This window comes from Triturus cristatus, chromosome 6 (genome assembly GCF_964204655.1).
Source record: "Triturus cristatus chromosome 6, aTriCri1.1, whole genome shotgun sequence".
Classification (NCBI taxonomy): domain Eukaryota; kingdom Metazoa; phylum Chordata; class Amphibia; order Caudata; family Salamandridae; genus Triturus; species Triturus cristatus.
Genome location: NC_140589.1, coordinates 1,507,470,837 through 1,507,490,554, shown reverse-complemented (window position 1 = coordinate 1,507,490,554; position 19,718 = coordinate 1,507,470,837).

Sequence of the window (19,718 nt, the reverse complement as noted above, 5' to 3'; positions counted from 1 at the left end):
TCATAGAGTTATTCACACACCTAGTCAGTAATGGAAATAATCAATCACATTTTCATTTACTCACCTGTACAGTTATACACCTACCACGACGTCACTTATTTAAACATATACTAACACCTACTTATACTCTAATACAATAACTAATACAAGCACACACTGATCCATACAGGCACTCTCACAATCACTCACTCTCACATATAGTCATATACACAGTCAAGTACTCATATATTCTGCCTTTGACATATGGAGTTCCTTACACATGTACCACTGAGGCATCCATTCACTCATCAAGACACTCATACACACACTCACCCAGCCACACAGACCTTCACAGATACAGACTTGAACACATATACCCAGTGAATTATCCACTCACACATCTATGCACAGAGTGACACCCCCACCCACCCACAGAGACACTCAGGCACCCATACAGGTACTCAGACAAGCAATCAATAGCTCATATAGATCCTCATGTGGTTGCTAAACAAACCATGGAACTGCTTACACACCAACTGACAACCTAAACTGTGTGAATGTCTGAATCAGTCGCTAACACATGCATTAAGCAAGACACAATTAATCACTCACTTATAGTCAGTCTCACACCCACTTAATCATCCATCCTGACTCTTATACACCCACTCATTCTTCAATACACCTTGGCATATATATATAAACATATTTACATTTTATAGAAACACACATTCACTGGATGATGTCATTAGTGATGTCATCAGTGATGTAATTTGAGATGTCATCAGTGATATCATCAGTGATGTTACTGACCATGTCATGAATGATGTAATATGTGACGTCATCAGCAGTGCGTTGCGGGGGTGCGAGTTATAGTTAGCTCAACTAACTATAACAGGGGAATTTCTATGGTTTTCTATGAGTGAAATGTCCAACTAACTATAACATCCCTGAAACCTATGGTTTTTTCAGTGAATATATATATATATATTACCTACTGGCGGTCGCCAGTAGGTAGTTATAGTTAGGACCACGTTTCCATAGGAAATCCGCAACATTCTATTTTGAATAACTTTTGCGCCGGTCGACGAATCCTCGCGAATTTTTCAAAATAGGTGGGGCGCTACGCTCCGCTCCTACCCTGAAAGTCTCGGGGGGATTCGTCAAGCGGGGGCTGAGATAAAAGGGGGGTCCCAAAACACGTTTTTCCCATGCATTTTTCCATAGGACCTTTAGACACAGCTACAGCCCGAACGGCTGAACAGAATTACTTGAAATTTGGCAGAGAGGTAGTCCTCAGGTCAAGGAAGTGCCTTTTGTAGGTTTGGTGTAAATCTGTTCAGTAGATTCTGAGAAAATAGCCTTTAAATCAATATATATATCTGAGCCAGCTTACGGTACGCTTACGGTGCGCTTACCGTACGCGTACGGTGACGTGCGCGAGCGCGATTCTGATTGGCTCTTAGATCTTAGTAAACATTCGAATCGGCCGAAACCAGGAAGCGGCGGCCGCCATTTTCTCTCTCGCACTCTGAGTGGGGCAGCATAAATGAAGCCCAAAAATGTGTAAAGGGGCAGTATATTGAGATAATAATCACCCAGCAATGATATACGGGCCCCCAAACAACCCACAAGGCCAAAAAAAAATGTTGTTTTTTTTTCGAAAAATCGCCGATGACGCTTACCGTACGCGTACGGTAAAAAAAATTTTTAAAAAAAAAAAGTATCCACACTCTCCCCACCCCATGTGCAAATGGTGCCCTTCGGGCACCATTTGTGCATGGCTTATCAATCAAATGAAAGCAATAAACAAAACATTTCACAACGATGCGCATAATATGTCCCCCATGTGCGCACGGTGCGCGAAGCGCATCGTGCGTACATGGCCCATCTCGCATAATGTGGGCACGCGGTGCGCGCAGCGCACCGCGTGACCACCGTGCGTGCATGGCACTAACTGCGTAAAGCGGGCGTTCGCGCACCGCGTGCTCACTGTGCGCGCACGGTGCGCGAAGCGCACCGTGCGCGTACGGAACGAACTGCGTTAACTAGGCACGCACGCCACGAATGGCGTAAAGTAAGTTAGCATTTAAAAAACCGTACAAATTCACTGAAAAAACCATAGGTTTCACACACGTTATAGTTAGGAATTAGCATTTAAAAAACCTTGCAAATTCACTGAAAAAACCATAGGTTTCACACATGTTATAGTTAGCTGTAGATTTTACTGATAAAAAACCAATGAAATTCCCCCGTTATAGTTACTGTAGGCAACTATAACTCACGCGACCGTAATCCTCTGCTGATGACATATGTGTCTTTATGAAAAAAAAATATTTGTAATATATGTGTAGCTAAAATTTAATGGAAGAAGACATGGGCAAATAAGTGTCTAAATACAGTATTAGCATCAGCAGAGGATTGCGGTCGCGTGAGTTATAGTTGCCCACAGTAACTATAACGGGGGAATTTCATTGGTTTTTTATCAGTAAAATCTACAGCTAACTATAACATGTGTGAAACCTATGGTTTTTTCAGTGAATATATATATATATATATATATATTCAGTGCGCATAAACTCCCGCAACCTCCAGGCGGTAAAGAAGGAGAGACGGACCACTCGAGTACTTCCTTCACATGCGGACCATAGTCAGACTGAATGTTTTTAAATGCTGCATAGTGTACACCCACTTCCACGTAATGCCGGTCACATGATAATAGACAGTGAAAACAGACTTCATAGGTATTAGAAGATCTTCCCATAAAGGTTCTAATGAACCATATTGAGGTAATGCATATGTGTTTTCAAATTCAATTAATTAAACATTTTTAAGTTTCAGCCTCATACGAGTTCTATTATAAAAAAATAAAAAAAAAGGAAGAAATAGTCTTACTGTATAAATACAGAAATTAAAACCAATGCGTCAATTAGAGGAAATATAGGAAAGGAATGTGCAAAACACTATTACATGAACACATTTTATCTAAAGTGTTCGGAATCCCCATATTGCAACAGAAAAATAGTTTTGAGTAGCGAAACACTTTCAAATCGATACTCTTTTATGTAGTGTATCCAAAATCCTTGACATAGAACAAAGAATGACAAAACATCAATTATGAAGGTGTTTCTTCTGTGTCCACCATGTATATTATTGTGGAAGACCCAGTAAAGTGCAAAAAAGAGTGCATAGGAGCAATTGAATTACGTGTGAAAAATCATAATAATGTGCACATTTTAGACAATATGTATATAGTGTGGCGATGTAGGATTAAAATGAATATATAAATATATTGATAGCTGAAAAATTTCAGTCATAATAATTATAGCTATAATCGTATAAATATTTTCTCAATATTATCATCATACTAAAAAAGTGCAAATACATTATAGACATATATTGCAAAGCGTCAGAGGTATATAAATCATTCCTCATTGATGTACTGATTTTAGTTCATAAAACAACCAATTAGATGTTAGAAACAAGAGAAGAAGATCATGTATGTAAACATATTGGTGCCGATTCCGATCCTGGAAAAACCGGGTACGAATTGTTTTCTCCGTCCGATTCGTACCCGGGAAAAATACCTTACAAACATGCAAGTACGATTCCTAAAAAACACCGACCGGCAAAAAAACACATACAAATAGGATTCGGGACACCGCGTACGCGACATTCGCACGGAGTCAGGCAGCGTTTTACGGATCAGCAAGTATGATTCGTACCCACAGCACTTCGCACGGCAAAATTTTTACGGGACCCAAAAAGTGCCGTAAAAGCGAAGTACGCCGCGATGCATGACAAAAAGGGGGCCCGGTACGCACTGGGGGTCCGCACCGTACCTATGGGGCCCCCGTACCTACGGGGGTGGGGGTACGCTCCGTACCTACGGGGGTGTGGGTACGCTCCATACCTACGGGGGTGGGGGTACGCTCCGTACCTACGGGGGTGTGGGTACGCTCCGTACCTACGGGGGTGGGGGTACGCTCCGTACCTACGGGGGTGTGGGTACGCTCCGTACCTACGGGGGTGGGGGTACGCTCCGTACCTACGGGGGTGTGGGTGCGCTCCGTACCTACGGGGTGGGGGTACGCTCCATACCTACGGGGTGGGGATACGCTCCGTACCTACGGGGATGGGGGTACGTTCCGTACCTACGGGGGTGGGGGTACGGCGCGGACATGGAGGGGCTGGGGGTACGGCGCGGACATGGGGGGGTGGGCTGGGGGGGTGTTCGGCACGTATGCGGGCACATGTTTGGACGTCTCCATGGTTGACATGGGAGTTCGCTCCGTACGGTGTTTTTTCCATACGGTTGTGCATTCGGACGGACGGGACGGATCGTACTTGTGCGCTCGGACTTCAGTTTGCTGATTCGTACGTAAAACTGTCCGGGGAAGTGTCGGACACTTTTTCCGACCCGAGGACATGTCGGGGATTTAAGAATGGACACTATTACAAAATATTTAAGGCAGGTGACATCATTGTTATGAGTCCTTTTGAAGTGGCGCGCCACTGGATAAGCTGGATCGCTATGTAAAATGGCACGAAGATGCTGTAGAATCCTCACGTGCACCTGCAGCTTAGTACTACCAATGTAGTTAAGGCCACAGGTGCACGACAGGACATACACAGTGAATTCTGTTCTGCAAGTGAAACTCCCCATAATGGCTATATCTTTTGTGCTAAATGGGGTACAATAATGAGTCATATTAATGCCAAATTTACATGCCCCACAGGAGGAACATTTACGAAAGCCATGATCAGGTTTTAACCACATGGCTTTTTGTCTTGTTTCAGGGCTACTTTTGTCCAAAATTGTTCCCATGCATTTAGCTCTCCTGAAGGTGATCATAGGAGTAGCAGGTAGCTTAGTACGAAGTACAGCATCAGTGAGTATAATAGGCCAATTCTTTTTCATTATAGATCTAATTTTTCTTTCTTCACTGCTGTAGTAGTGATCAATCTAGGACCTTCTTTAATAGTTGATTCGTCACAATTGGCTGACTCTACCAATGGGACAAGACTTTCGGTGGCCCTGCTTTTAAACAGACTCATTCTAGGTCGTACATTAGCCTTCGCCATGGCTTCATTAAGTAGGGTGTCAGAATAACCACGTGCCCTTAACCTGTTCATGGTATCCCTCACGCACATATCAAACTTAGATTCCAAACTGCAAATTCTCTTAAGTCTTAAAATCTCACCGTAGGGGATGCTAGCGATGAGATGCTTGGGATGTGCACTGGTGGGATGGAGTGTGACATTTCCTGCGGTAGGTTTTCTGAACAGGGTTGTTTCAAAATGATCATTTTCAATATAGACTCTTACATCTAAGAATTCAACACTAGATTTATTAATGTGGGATGTAAAATGGAGATTCATGGAATTTATATTAATGGCCTTTATGAAATCCAAAGCTTCCTTTTCCTCTCCTTGCCACAGAATAAAGATGTTGTCTATATATCTAAGATAACAAGATATATTTTTGTTGAAATATTCCCTGTGTGTTTGTTTTAGAACCTGTTCCTCCCACCAGCCAACGTGTAAACACGCGTAGCTGGGGGAGAAACAGGCTCACATCGCTACTCCGCAGAGTTGCCTAAACAATTCCTTTCCGAAGAGAAAGAAATTATTATTAAGGAACCATTCAATGAGATTGAGAATGACCTTGTTGTGTTCATGAAATTCATATGACCTTTTTTCCAGAAAGTATTTGACTGCCGACAGCCCTGTAGTATGGTCTATGCTTGTATAAAGGGACTCAATATCAAGAGTGATTAGCAACATATTATTTGTCCACATTAAATCTTTAGTTTTTAACTGGAAATCACCAGTATCTTTTACATAGCTGGGTAATGCCTTGACCATATCTTGTAGAAAATAATCAATATATTGACCCACTTGTTCTGCAATACTTTTGATTGCCGAAATGACTGGTCTTCCTGGTACAGGCCTAATGCCTTTGTGTATTTTAGGAATTAGATATAGTACTGGAAGGACAGGAAACTCATTATTCATAAATTTGTATTCATCAAAAGAAATCAGTCCTTCCCTTCGCCACTGTGCGAATAGCTTTTGTAAGATCTCATTTGCCTTGATATATTCCTTATACATGGCTCTTTCATAGCAACTCAAATTGTTCAATTGTCTGTTTGCTTCATTGACGTAATCAATTTTAGGCCATATAACAAGGTTACCCCCTTTGTCCGATTTTTTTATTATGATCTCATTGTTCTCTCCCAATTTTTTCATGAGGTTTGCATATTATTGTTCTTTGTGCTGGACTTTTTTTCTTTTTTTGCCTTTTTGTTGAAAATATAACTTTTTAATATTCTCTATGACACAGTCATGAAAAACATCCACCGCATCCTTGGGCATTAATGGAATAAAACATGACTTAGCTTTGAATGGACTGATTCTTGCTCCCTTCTGTACCAGATTGATTTTACGCAGCCTAGTTTGTGTATTCAAATTAATATCAGGACCCAAATGTTGCGATCCAGTGGCTTCATTAAGGTTGTGCAGCGTTAATAGAGTAGGAATATCAGATGCTGTTAATGTCGTGTCATCATCAGCAGTGATATTTATTTCCAAATCATTTTTGTTTTTATTTATTTTTATAGCGAAGAATTTTTTAATCTTCAATTTTCTAATGAAGCGAAATACGTCAATGCGTGTAGAGGCATAATCAAAACTTTGACCTGGGCAGAAATGCAGTCCAAGTTTTAACAGTTGTTGCTCAGCTTTTGTTAAAACTACCAGAGACAAATTGACAATAGAGTTATCGGCATCCGTCATTTCCTTTGCCATTGTGTTTTTCTCTTCTTTTTTTGGTCTTTGTTTGCATATTTTTCTCCTGTCACGTCTCCATTTGTTTTTTCTTTTTCTGTTGGCCTCCTTTGCTGCCTCGGTCTCAAAGTTTGAAGTCTTTCCTCTACTAAAAAATCAAGTTCTTGCTCCAAATTTAATTTTGGTTGCACTTGTTGTCTATTCTCCAATTCCAAGCTGGAATCACTTGTTAGTGAAACTGTCTCAACACTTGAGATTTCATCATTTGTCTCTAAGGCCGTATTAGGTACAGTATTACATGAACTTTCTTTGCTTTTTTTGCTGTACTCTTGTCGTTTTGCACTGTTGTATTTACGCGCAAAAGTAAAACTTTTGCCATTGTTGTAATCTGTCTGATCTATATATATAGTTAGGACCTATTTTCCATTGGAAAAGCATTTTTTAATTTGCCAATTTCTTTGGCGCTGTTTGGTGAATCTTCACAAAATCTTCAAAACTAATGGGGCACTCCAGTCAGCTTCTGTGTTGAAAGTTTCGGGGTGATTCGTCAAGTGGGGCCCGAGAATAAAGGAGGCTCCCAAAATGCATTTTCTTATGTTAATTTCAATAGGAAACTTTAGACACAGCTACAGCCCAAACTGCTGAACGGAATTACACCAAATTTGGCAAAACTGTAGCTCTTGGTTCAGAAAGCTTGCTTTTTTAAATGGTGTAAATCCGTTCAGTAATTCCTGAGAAATAAAAAAAATAACAATATCGATATCTGGTGGCCGAGGAGTATTTGCGAACCCTCCAGAGCACAAGCTTCATTTTGATTAGCTGTCAACACTCCAACCCAAGAAGTGCTGGCAGCCATCTTGTGACTCCTGCCCTGTCATTTATAGCTAAGCTTCGCTTCATGGAAGCAAGAGCAGAAAACCTACTCTCGCTTCCATGAAGCAAAGCAGATTGCTTTTGAATAAGGGGAGCTGCATGTCAGCAGCTCCCCTTGTCCAAAAGCAATGCCGGCTCCCGCAGGAAAGCAAAAACCAAAGGAAATGATGGACGGACTGTTGAACATTGCAAGCACTCACCCCCAGTCAACTGATCTGGGTTTAATCCATCACCGTTCTTTAGCCCACTCTGCCACCCCAGTTCAGACATGGCCACATGCAAATCAGTCTGACCCTGTGCCACAGGAGGCAGGGAGCCTGCTGGGACCGCGGGGGCATTGGTGCTCCCCCTGTGGTCCTCAATGTTGAGGGCATCCCCGGGGGTTCGTGTCCCCGGGGCCAGAAGTGGCCCAGGGGAGGGGAGGGGAGCCACGCAGCCCCCCTTGGGGAAAATTTTATAATTAAAAAAAACAAGGCCCCGGGAGATGGGGTCCCCAGGGCCAGGAGTGGCCCTGGGGAGGGGAGCAAGGGGGCCCCCCTCCCGGGAAAACATTTTTAAAAACTGCTTAGGCCCAGGGGGATGGGGTCTGCAAGGCCCAAAAATAATTAGTAAAAGGGGGGGCCACACCGACCCATTCCAAAAACCAAATTAAAAAAAGCCAGCATCTCGCCAAAGGCCCTGCCCCCTCCTTGCACCACTGTGCAAACATGCCTCCTGGTGTTTTCTGGATTGGAGGATTAAGCCCCCTTAAATACTAAGGGTCCTTAGGGACCAAATAGCCCACCAGGTACCTCCAGTAAGCCCCACTCAGTGAGATTGCTGAGAGGTGGTTCGAGGCCATGCCCCTTTTTACACTACTCTGCTAACGGACCTCTTGGCACACTGCTAGTGGGGTCATAAAGTTCCTTTGTGTCCTGAGGACTTCAGGACTAAAGTGGACTTCATCCCCCAAGCAGGAGTGCACCAGGAGCTGCATTTGCAGAGTGGTGTAAAAAGGGGGCATGGCCTTAGACCACCTCTCAGTAATATAGCTTTATGGGGCTTAATAGAGATAACAGGAGGGCTAGTTGGCCCCCAGGGATCCTCAGGAGACAAGGGGACTTCATCCCCCAACCAAGAGGATGCCAGGAGCTGTGTTTGCAGAGTGGTGGAGCAAGGGGGCATGGCCTCTGTCTACATCTCAGTAATCCCACTGTGTGGGGCATACTGGAGATAACAGGTATGCTAGTTGGCCCCTAAGGACCCCCAACAACAAAAGGACTTCAATCCCCATCCAAGAGCGCTCCAGGGAGCTCGTTTGCAGAGTGGTGGGCAAAGGGGGCATGGCCTTCTATGAGAACTTAGCAATCCTGCTGTGTGAGACTTACTGAAGGTAATAGAAGGGGTAGGTGGCCCCCAAGAATGTCCTTGGGGCCAACTACTCCTCCGAGGCCATGCCTCCCTTTCTCCACCACTCTGAAAACGTGCCTCCTGGCACACTACTGGTTGGGGGATGAAGTCCACTTTACTCCTGAGTAACCTTCTTGGTACCTCCTGTAAGTCCTACGCAGCAGAATTACTGAGCGCTGGTCGGAGGCCCAGCCCCCTTTCTCCACCACTCTGCAAAAGCGACTACTAGTTGAAGAAGCATTTGGAATGTAATAGGTCTCGCATTTGCGAAAGTTACGGCTATTGGCATTATTAATGTGAAGTTTTTTACTAATTTTTTTTGGAGTGGAGTGGATGTACGTTGTGTGTAGTGGAATTATGTGGTATGTTGTGCAGTGAAATTATGTGCATAGAAAGTATGTGATATTTAGTGTATAGGAATTATGTAGAGTGAGGTTTTGTGTTATGGAGAGTAATTATGTGGTAAGGTAGTCTGTGTTGTGGAGTGGTAACCTCAGGTTTAGTCTTCCTCGTTTCCATAGAAGCTAAACTATAAACTCAATGAGACAAAAAAAAGAATGAACCACTGAGGAGCACTTCAGGACTTAGTCGGAGGAATGAGCAGGGCCACTGGAATTATGCGACTGTTTAGCTGCACCGACTTTCACACAATTATATATTTTCAACATTTGACACATAATCCATCATCTGCTGCATATTCTGCAGATTTGAACAGAAAAAAACTTGTTTCTAGCACAAACTGCTCAAACACTACCAAAATGCAGCGACAAGTGTTACAGCATGAGTGAAGGCCCCTCTGCTCCCTGGAATGGTCACCTATTACTTATTGCTAAATGTGGGTTTTAAATTTGTACTAATGCTCTGCAAATGACCCTTGCTTCATTCTGTGCCTATTTTGCCTCTTCCTGCATTTCTGTTGCTTGTTTCTGCACCCTTCTTTATTTTTGCACTTTTTTCTGCTCATCACTTCTACTTTCTGTACCTCTCTTGCCTTTTTCTGCACCTCTTTTGCCTCTTTCTGCACCTCACTTGCTTCTTCCTGTACCCCTCTTGCCTCCTTCTGCACCATTCTTCCTTCTTTCTGTACCTCTCTTGCCTCTTCTGTACTTCTCTTGCCTCTGTCTGCAACTCTGTTGCTTCTTTCTGCACTTCTCTTGCCTCTTTCTGCACCACTCTTGCCTCTTTCCGCACCTCTGTTTCTACTTTCTGCACCTCTGTTGCTTCTTTCTGCACTTCTCTTGCCTCTTTCTGTACCCCTCTTTCCTCTTTCTACACCTGTTGCTTTTTTCTGCACCTCTACTGCCTGTTTCTGCACCTCTCTTACCTCTTTCTACAATTCTCTTTCCTCGTTCTTCAACTCTGTTGCTTCTTTCTGCACCCCTCTTCCCTCTTTCTGCATCTCTCTTGCCTCAGTCAGCCCACCTGTTCCCTCTTCCTGCACCCCTTTTGCCTGTTTCTGAAACTCTCTTGCCTCTTTCTGCAGTTCTTTTGCCTCTTTCTACATTTCTCTTGCCTGTATCTGCTCGTCTTTTGCCTCTTTCTGCACCTCACTTGCCTCTTTCTGCACCTCACTTGATTCTTTCTGCACCCCTCTTACCTCTTTCTGCCCCTTCGCTGGTTCTTTCTGCACTGCTCTTGCTTTTTTACGGACCGCTCTTGCTTCTTTCTACACCCCTCTTGCCTCTTTTTGAACATTTCTTCTCTCGTTCTGCACCACTGTTATCCCTTTCTGTACCTAGTGGAGAAGTGTGGCTCAATGATTAGAGCGGCAGACCCTGATGCAGAGGTCTAGCCCGGGACCAGGGTTCAATTCCCCGCCTCGGCGGGTCTTGGGCTCAAAAATTCCATGGACCTGATAATTCTCGCCTCGGTGCCTATTCCAATCAGGGAGTCCCACTCTGCAACTCTGGGCAATAGCTTGCTTAATCTCCACAACGGCCCCCACAACGCTAAGGATGCCTGGCCTCCACCTTGGGAGTGCCCAGGAGTGGACGCCTCACAGGGAAAGCCAGGATGGGTTCCACAGCGGTATTCATACAGGTGCCCTTGAGACCCTTGTGGGTGAGTAGTGCGCTATACAAGTATCAATTTACATTTACCTCTGTTGCTTTTTTCTGCACTTCTCTTGCCTCTTTCTGCACCCTTCGTGCCTCTTTGAACACCTCTGGTGCTTCTTTCTGCACCCCTCCTTCCTTATTTGTCCACCTCGCTTTCTTTTTTCTGCATTTCTCTTGCTTATTTCTGCACCCCTGTTGCTTCTTTCTGCACTTCTCTGGCAAAAATTCTCTATACCTCTTGCCTCTTTCTGCACCCCTGTTCCCTCTTTCTGCACCTTTCTTGCCTCTTTCTGCACATCTACTGCTTCTTTCTGCACTTCTCTTGATACTTTCTGCACCCCTCTTGTCTCTTTCTGTACCCCTCTTGCCTCTTTAGGTACCTCTCCTGCCTCATTCTGCACCCCTCTTTCCTCTTTCTGCACCTCTGTTGCTTTTTTCTGCACCTGTCCTGCCTGTGTCTGCACCTCTCTTACCTCTTTCTACACTTCTCTTGCCTCGTTCTGCATCTCTGTTGCTTCTTTCTGCACCCCTCTTCCTTCCTTCTGTACCTCTCTTGCCTCAGTCGGCCCACCTGTTCCCTCTTCTTGCACCCCTTTTGCCTATTTCTGCAACTCCCTTGCCCCTGTCTGCAGTTCTTTTGCCTCTTTCTACACTTCTCTTGTCTCTATCTGCACCTCTCTTGCCTCTTTCTGTACCTCACTTGCCTCTTTCTGTACCTCACTTGCTTCTTTCTGCACCTCTTACCTCTTTCTGCACCCCCTTACCTCTTTCTGCCCCTCAGTTGGTTCTTTCTGCACTGCTCTTGCTTTTTTCTAGACCTCTCTTGCTTCTTTCTACACCCCTCTTGCCTCTTTCTGTATATTTCTTCCCTCTTTCTGCACCACTATTGTCCCTTTCTGTACCTCTGTTGCTTTTTTCTGCACTTCTCTTGCCTCTTTCTGCACCCTTCGTGCCTCTTTGAACACCTCTGGTGCTTCTTTCTACAGTACTTTTCCTTCTTTCTGCACCCCTCCTGCCTCTTTCTGCACTCCACTTGCCTCTTTTGGCACCTCTGTTGGTTCTTTCTGCAATTCTCTTATTTCTTTCGGCACCTCTTTTGCAAATTTCTGTATTCCTCTTGCCAATTTCTGCACCCCTCTTCCTTATTTGTCCACCTCTCTTTCTTCTTTCTTCTTTCTGCATTTCTCTTGCTCCTTTCTGCACCCCTGTTGCTTCTTTCTGCACTTCTCTGGCAAATGTCTGTATCCCTCTTGCCTCTTTCTGGACCCGTTCCCTCTTTCTGCACCTTTCTTGCCTGCTTATTCACTTGGCTTGCCTCTTTCTGCACCTCTGTTGCTTTCTGTACTTCTCTTACCTTTCTGCACCCCTCTTGCCTCTCTCAGCACATCTGTTGCTTCTTTCTGCACTTCTCTTGCTTCTTTCTGCACCCCTCCTATCTCTTTCTGTACCCCTCTTGCCTCTTTAGGCACCTCTCCTGCCTCATTTTGCACATTGCTTTTCTTTTTCTGCAGTTCTCTTGCCTCTTTCTGCACCTATTTTGCTTCATTCTGCCCTTCAATTGCCCCTTTTTTTACCCCTCTTGCCTCTTTCTGCACCTCTGTTGGTTCTTTCTGCACTACTCTTGCTTCTTTCTACACCTCTGTTCCAATTCTCTGCAGCCTTATGTGCCTCTGCTGTCTCAGTCTGCCCACCTGTTCCCTCTTTCTGTATCCCTTTTGCCAGTGTCTGTAACTCGCTTGCCTCTTTCTGCAGTTCTCTTGCCTCCTTCTACACCTCTGCCCTTCTTTCTGCACTTATCTTGCCTCTTTCTGCACTCATGTTGCTTCATTCTGCACTTCTCATGCTTTTCTCTGTACCTGTCTTGCTTCTTTCTGCACCCCTGTTGTCTCTTGCTGCACTCTTCTTCCCTCTTTCTGCACCTCAATTGCCTCTTTCTGCACTTCTCTTGCTTCTTTCTACACCTCTGTTGCTTCTTACAACAAATCTCTTGCCTCTTTTTGTACTTTTCATGCCTGTTTCTGCACCTGTCTTCCCTCTTTCTGCACAACTCTTGCCTCTTTCTGTATCTCTGTTGCTTCTTTATGCACTTCTCTTGGCTCCTTCTGCACCATTCGTGCCTCTTTCCGCACTTCTCTTCCTTTTTTCTGCACCCCTCCTGCCTCTTTCTGTACCCCTCTTGCCTCTTTTTGCACCTCTGTTGGTTCTTTCTGCACTGCTCTTGCTTCTTTCTGGACCGCTCTTGCTTCTTTCTGCACCCCTCTTGCCTCTTTCTGCACCCCTGTTGCTTCTTCTTTTCTGCATCCCTGTTACTTCTTTCTGCAAATCTCTTGCCTCTTTCTGTAGCTCTCTGGTCTCCTTCTGCATCTCTGTTGTTTCTTTCTGCACCTCTCCTGCCTCTTTCTGCACCCCTGTTCCCTCTTTCTGTACCTTTCTTGCATGCTTCTTCAGTTGTCTTGCCTCTTGATGCACCTCTGTTGCTTTCTGTATTTCTCTTGCCTTTCTGTACCCCTCTTGCCTCTTTCAGCACATCTGTTGCTTCTTTATGCACTTCTCTTGCTTCTTTCTGCACCCCTCTTGTCTCTTTCTGTATCCCTCTTGCCTCTTTAGGCACCTCTCCTGCCTCATTCTGCACATCGCTTTTCTTTTTCTGCAGTTCTCTTGCCTCTTTCTGTACCTATTTTGCTTCGTTCTGCCCTTCACTTGCACCTTTTTGTACCCCTCTTGCCTCTTTCTGCACCTCTGTTGGTTCTTTCTGCACTACTCTTGCTTCTTTCTACACCTCTGTTGCTTCTTACAACCAATCTCTTGCCTCTTTCTGCACTTTTCATGCCTGTTTCTGCACCTGTCTTCCCTCTTTCTGCACAACTCTTGCCTCTTTCTGTATCTCTGTTGCTTCTTTATGCACTTCTCTTGCCTCCTTCTGCACCATTTATGCCCTTTTCCACACTTCTCTACCTTTTTTCTGCACCACTCCTGCCTCTTTCTGTCCCCCTCTTGCCTCTTTTTGCACCTCTGTTCTTTCTGCACTGCTCTTGCTTCTTTCTGCACCCCTGTTACTTCTTTCTGCAAATCTCTTGCCTCTTTCTGTAGCTCTCTGGTCTCCTTCTGCATCTCTGTTGTTTCTTTCTGCACCTCTCCTGCCTCTTTCTGCACCCCTGTTCCCTCTTTCTGTACCTTTCTTGCATGCTTCTTCAGTTGTCTTGCCTCTTGATGCACCTCTGTTGCTTTCTGTATTTCTCTTGCCTTTCTGTACCCCTCTTGCCTCTTTCAGCACATCTGTTGCTTCTTTATGCACTTCTCTTGCTTCTTTCTGCACCCCTCTTGTCTCTTTCTGTATCCCTCTTGCCTCTTTAGGCACCTCTCCTGCCTCATTCTGCACATCGCTTTTCTTTTTCTGCAGTTCTCTTGCCTCTTTCTGTACCTATTTTGCTTCGTTCTGCCCTTCACTTGCACCTTTTTGTACCCCTCTTGCCTCTTTCTGCACCTCTGTTGGTTCTTTCTGCACTACTCTTGCTTCTTTCTACACCTCTGTTACAATCCTCTGCATCCCTCTTAAATCTTTCTGTACCCCTTTGCCTGTGTCTGTAACTCTCTTGCCTCTTTCTGCAGTTCTGTTGCCTCCTTCTACACCTCTGCGCTTCTTTCTGAACTTCTCTTGCCTCTTTCTGCACTTCTGTTGATTCATTCTGCACTTCTCAGGCTTTTTCCTGTACCTGTCTTGCTTCTTTCATCATCCCTGTTGTGTCTTTCTGCACTCTTCTTCCCTCTTTCTGTACCTCTCTTGCCTCTTTCTGCACCTCACTTGCCTCTTTCTGCACTTCTCTTGCTTCTTTCTACACCTCTGTTGCTTCTTACAACCAATCTCTTGCCTCTTTCTGCACTTTTCATGCCTGTTTCTGCACCTGTCTTCCCTCTTTCTGCACAACTCTTGCCTCTTTCTGTATCTCTGTTGCTTCTTTATGCACTTCTCTTGCCTCCTTCTGCACCATTTATGCCCTTTTCCACACTTCTCTACCTTTTTTCTGCACCACTCCTGCCTCTTTCTGTCCCCCTCTTGCCTCTTTTTGCACCTCTGTTCTTTCTGCACTGCTCTTGCTTCTTTCTGGACCCCTGTTGCTTCTTCTTCTTTCTGCACCCCTGTTGCTTCTTTCTGCAACTCTCTTGCCTCATTCTGTTGTTCTCTGATCTCCTTCGGCATCTCTGTTGTTTCTTTCTGCACTTCTCCTGCCTCTTTCTGCACCCCTCTTGCCTCTTTCAGCACATCTGTTGCTTCTTTATGCACTTCTCTTGCTTCTTTCTGCACCCCTCTTGTCTCTTTCTGTATCCCTCATGCCTCTTTGGGCACCTCTCCTACCTCATTCTGCATCTCACTTTTCTTTTTCTGCACTTCACTTTCCTCTAATTGTACCCCTCTTGCCTCTTTCTGCATCTCTGTTGCCTCCTTCTGCATGGCTCTTGCTTCTTCCTGCACCTCTGTTCCAAATTTCTGTATGCCTCTTGCCTCTTTCTTCACCCCTCTTCCCTCTTTCTGTACCTCTCTTGCCTCAGTCTGTTCACCTGTTATTCTTTCTGCCCACTTGTTCCCTCTTTCTGCCTACCTGTTCTCTCTTTCTGCATCCCTTTTGCCTGTTTCTATAACTCTCTTGCCTCTTTCTGCAGTTCATTTGCCTCCTTCTGCACCCCTGTTACTTCATTCTGCACTTCTCATGCTTCTTTCTGCAATTGTCTTGTTTCTTTCTGCATCCCTGTTATGTCTTTCTGCACTCTTCTTCCCTCTTTCTGCACCTCTCTTACCTCTTTCTGCATCTCACTTGCCTCTTTCTGCACTTCTCTTGCTTCTTTCTACACCTCTGTTGCTTCTATCAATAATTCCCTTGCCTCTTTCTGCACTTCCCATGCCTGTTTCTGCACCTCTCTTGCATCTTTCTGCACCACACTTGCTTGTTTCTGCACCCCTCTTGCCTCTTTCTGCACCTCTCTTCCCACTTTATGCACTTCTCTTGCTTCCTTCTGCACCATCCATGCCTCTTTCTGTACTTCTCTTCCTTCTTTCTGCACCCCTCCTGCCTCTTTCTGTACCCCTCTTGCCTCATTTTGTACCTCTGTTGGTTCTTTCTGCACTGCGCTTGCTTCTTTCTGGAGCACACTTGCTTCTTTCTGCACCCCTTTGCCTCTTTCTGCACCTCTGTTGCTTCTTTCTGCACCCGTTGCTTCTTTCTGCAACTCTCTTGCCTCCTTCTGTAATTCTCTTTTCTCCTTCTACATCTCTGTTGCTTCTTTCTGCACTTCTCCTGCCTCTTTCTGCACCCCTCTTGCCTCCTTCTGCACCTTTATTGATTCTTTTTGCACTGGTCTTGCTTTTTTCTGCACCCCTCTTGTCTCTTTCTGTATCCTCTTGCCTCTTTGGGCACCTGTCCTGCCTAATATTTACCTCACCTTTCTTTTTCTGCACTTCACTTGCCTCTTATTGTACCCCTCTTGCCTCATTCTGCATCTCTGTTGGTTCTTTCTGCACTGCGCTTGCTTCTTTCTGTACCTCTGTTCCACATTTCTGTACCCCTCTTCCCTCTTTCTGTACCTCTCTTGCCTCAGTCTGCCCACCTGTTCCTTTCTGCCCAACTGTTTCCTCTTTCTGCCTACCTGTTCTCTCTTTCGGCACCCCTTTCTGCAATTCATTTGCCTCCTTCTGCACCTCTGCACCTCTTGCTGCACTTTTCTTGCCTCTTTCTGCACCCCTGTTACTTCATTATGTACTTCTCATGCTTCTTTCTGCACCCCTGTTGTCTCTTTCTGCACTAGTTGTACCTCTCTTGCCTCTTTCTGCACCTCACTTGCCTCTTTCTGCACTTCTCTTGCTTCTTTCTATACCTCTGTTGCTTCTATCAACAATTCTCTTGCCTCTTTCTGCACTTCTCATGCATGTTTCTGCACCTTTCTTGCATCTTTCTGCATCATACTTGCTTCTTTCTGCACCCCACTTGCCTCTTACTGCACCCCTTTTCCGTCTCAGGGCAACTCACTTGCCTCTTTCTGCACCTCTCTTCCCTCTTTATGCACTTCTCTTGCCTCCTTCTGCACCGTTCGTGCCTCTTTCTGCACTTCTCTTCCTTCTTTCTGCAACCCTCCTGCCTCTTTCTGTACCCCTCTTGCCTCTTTGGGCACCTCTCCTACCCCTTTCTGCACCCCTCTTGCCTCTTTTTGCACCTCTGTTGGATCTTTCTGCAATGCTCTTGCTGCTTTCTGGACTGCTCTTGCTTCTTTCTGCACCCCTCTTGCCTCTTTCTGCACCCCTGCCGCTTCTATCTGCCCCCCTGTTGCTTCTTTCTGCAATCCTCTTGCCTCTTTCTGCAACCTTTTTCCTTCTTTCTGCACCTCTCTTGCCTCTTTCTGTACCCCTGTTCCCTTTTTTGTACCTCTCTTGCCTGTTTCAGCAACTCTCTTGCTACTTTCTGCAGTTCTTTTGTCTCTTTCTGCACCCCTCTTGCTTCCTTCTGGACCTCTATTGATTCTTTCTGCACTGCTCTTGCTTCTTTCTGTACCTCTTGGAATTTCCTGTACCCTTTTGCCTCTTTCTGCGTCTTTCTTCGATCTTTGTTCACCTCTCTTGCCTCTGTCTGCACCCCTGTTCCTTCTTTCTGCACCTCTTTTTCCTGTTAATGCAACTCTCTTGCTTCTTTCTGAACTTCTCTCGCCTCTTTCTGTACTCAAATGGGAAGTGCAAGTTTTAAGGTCTGCGTGCTCTCGCGACTGAGGTATGTGTCTACTTGTATATGTATTCTTACATCTGAAGATTCTAGCTTAAAAAGCGTGCAACTTCTATAGGTGGTAAAATCTTCTCAGTTCTGCTTTGTCATTCGGTTGCACAGGCAGACATGTTTTATGTATATATGTGTTATAGAGCCCCTCAAACATACTATTAAATACCTTTTTGCCCTGTATTGTGAGCAGAATGAAATGCATACACCTTTTCTACACATATTTGCAAAGTATGCTGTTTGAAACACAGGTATTCAAGTGTATGTATGTTTATTTACATTTAACATGTCACTAGGTAAAAGCATAGACACACATGCATACCTTCAGAAACTTGGTCAGACTTACAACAGTGATATGCTTTGGATTGCTTTTTTATATTTGGTAGGCCTAACATTCTGTGCAGTCGATTAATAGTGAACCTTCAATAGAAAAATGAGGTTTAAAGACAACTTCAGAGAAGAACTAGTTATTAGGGTACTTTGTATGAGTCTGTTGTAAGGTACAGTCAAAGTAGGCTAATTTCTGCACATCTCCTGCTTCTTTCTGCATCTTTCTTCTTCTTTCTGGACTTCTGTTGCCTCTTTCTGCATTTCTCTTGCTTCTTTCTGCACATTCCGTCCTTTCTTCCTCTTTCTGCACATGTCCTACCTATGTAGGTATAGTTGGAAATTAGCATTTAAAAAGCCTTAGAAATTCACTGGAAAAAACAGAGGTTTCAGAGACGTTATAGTTAGGGATTAACATTTTAAAAAGCTTAGAAATTCACTGAAAAAACAGAGGTTTCAAGGATGATACAGTTAGTTGGACATTTCACTCATATAAATCCAGAGAAATTTGGCCGTTATAGTTAGTAGAACTAACTATAACTCGTGCCCCCGCAATGCACTGCTGATGATGTCACTTATTACATCACTCATGATATGGTCAACTTCAATTGTTTCAATCATCCTTCACTGATTAGTTGTTATTCGCAGATTTTTCTTTTTATCATAGTTGTTTTCTCTAGCCTCTAAGCTGCACATAAAGTTCTTCATTTTGGTTCAGACTCATCGGATTTAAAGTTCTTAATGCCAGAATGTGTTTTGATTCTTTTTGTCTTAGCAATTTCCCTCGATCACCCCCTCTCTCCAGCATGGGGATTTGTTCAATTGCATAGTATTTTAGCTTTTCCCAATTGCTTTCATGTTGTTTTCCCATATGTTTTGCCACTGCATTGTGACGATTTTTGTTGCAAGTGGCCCTGACATGTTCACATGTTGTGCTCCCCACGTATTCTGCACAGGTATTCAATTACACAACTGACAAGTTTACTTTTGCAGTTTATGTGTTGCTTAATTTTCCACATGGAGCGATTGCCCAACTTTATTTGTTTCTTATTCATGGCTATTTTACATCCTGTGCAATTGTTACAGCTCCAAAACCATTCTGTATCTAACCATGTTTTCTGATTCATTCTAAAATGACTGTGTTTCAATTTATCCCTCAGATGTGGCGCTCTTTTATTTGTAATTTGGGGCTGACCTCCCATTATTTCAGTTGCTGTGGCATCTAGTTGTAGAATATACCAGTTTTTTTTGTAGGATTTTCTGAAGTCGTTTTGATTCAGCAGAAAAAGTTGTTATGAGTCTGATGATGTGGGTTGACTCTTTTTTTTCCGTATTGTAGAAGATTTCTGATTGTTCATTTCCTCTCACTTTTATTTTTGTTGGATATCCTCTCTTTTTTAATCTATTCTCTGCTTGCTGACTCTGTTCTGTAATGTCTTGATCCATATAACAGTTTCTGAGAATTCTTAAAAGTTCCTCATGGGAAAAAACACAGGTTACAGGAATGTCATAGAAATTAAGCAGTTATAGTTACCTGAGTTTACTATAACTT